Source organism: Ursus maritimus, unplaced genomic scaffold (genome assembly GCF_017311325.1).
Source record: "Ursus maritimus isolate PB19 unplaced genomic scaffold, ASM1731132v1 scaffold_9, whole genome shotgun sequence".
NCBI classification, from domain to species: domain Eukaryota; kingdom Metazoa; phylum Chordata; class Mammalia; order Carnivora; family Ursidae; genus Ursus; species Ursus maritimus.
In genome coordinates this window covers 80,629,047-80,630,578 of record NW_024427107.1, presented here as the reverse complement: position 1 = coordinate 80,630,578, position 1,532 = coordinate 80,629,047, and positions in this window count along the sequence as shown.

Below are 1,532 nucleotides of genomic sequence, written 5' to 3'. Positions count from 1 at the left end.
TCTTTTTATCAGTACTGCAGTAGTTTTATGCAGTTACGATTTAGGTCACTTAGACTTCTCCTGACTGCGGATGGCACCATGTACGGTCTGTGAATATTTGTGTGCATAAGTTTTGACAAATTTTAACTTTTTAAAGTAGATTTGTGTGTATTTTATGATAGCAAATGATAAAATAGACTAGTACTTACATATATTTTATACATTCTTGATATACCTAACATTTAAATTTTGATATTTCTAGGCTACAGTTTGTCTGCCAAGTTTTTTCAAATCGTCACAAATCTCCAAAAAATTTTCTAATACATCTATTGAAAAAAAATCCGCGTATAAGTAGACCCACACAGTTCAAGCCCCTGTTGTTTGGGGGTCAACTGCATACATTGTGAAACTGAATAAAGGAAACTCTGTTAAGATGGCTTTGGGAGGCCAGCAGAGGGAGCTCACCACTCCTCGCGGCCTTTTGGAGACCCAACAGAAAAGAGATTGTACCTTGCAAGTAGATATGACTTTCTACACCCTTTCCTCTATAAAAGAGCTTTGCTCTCCTTTGCTCTGCGGACTTGCCTATAGTTTTGCTTTAGCTTGCTTAATCTGAATTACAGTTCTCTGCTGTTACTAAATAAACCTATTTTTGCTGGCAAAATAACTGGCAGTTTTATTTTTAAAGTTAACAATATTGTTAATTATTTGTAATCTCTTACTTAACAGAACATAATTTTCATTTTGCCTTGGTAATGATTTGCACTTCAATTGTTTCATCTGATGTTAAATTTCCACCTTGGTTTTATTTGGGATCATTTCTCCCACTAACATATATTTTTCCATACTTTAATTTTATCCATTATATAAATACTTTCACCCATGTTTGGCAGGAGGTGGGGATGGAGAATGGAAACACACTACTAGGTCTACATCTTTTTCTGGGAAACCTTCATTCACCCTTTCACTTCCCAGTTTACAGTTACCGAGAATGGTGAAGGGCAAAGGATTATGGAGCAGTCTTTGGCCACCTCCCAGAAGCCCTGAAAATAGGTGTTTGCATCTTTCTAGGATATGTGGACATGTATTATCTGCTGTCTTTAGCTAAAATACTAACATCCTATTGTGTTACATGCAGATGACACACAAAGTCACATCCTCTGAGCCCAAAACTTGGACGTCCAGTGCTCCCATCAATAAAAGCAACTCAGACTCAACATGTTGGATGATCCTGACAGGGCAACCAGATGACAACAGGAAAAAGTACACTGGAGTTAGCAACCAGTGACCTAAACAGGGATGTGTTCCATGGAGTTGGAGGGTGAGAAGAGAAGGGGATGTCTGAGCAGCACAGTCACCAGGGAGCCTGAGGGGGGGATGTGGAGTTAAAGGAGTCTTTTGTTTTGTTTTGTTTGTAGTGAAAACTATCAGAGTGTATTTGTATGCTCATGGAAACAGTTAAACAGAGAAAGACAAACAGATGATTAGGACAGTAGATAGCAGAATCCTTGGGAATTCAAGAGGGAGTGGGTCCAGTTCACCAGGGGAGGGAC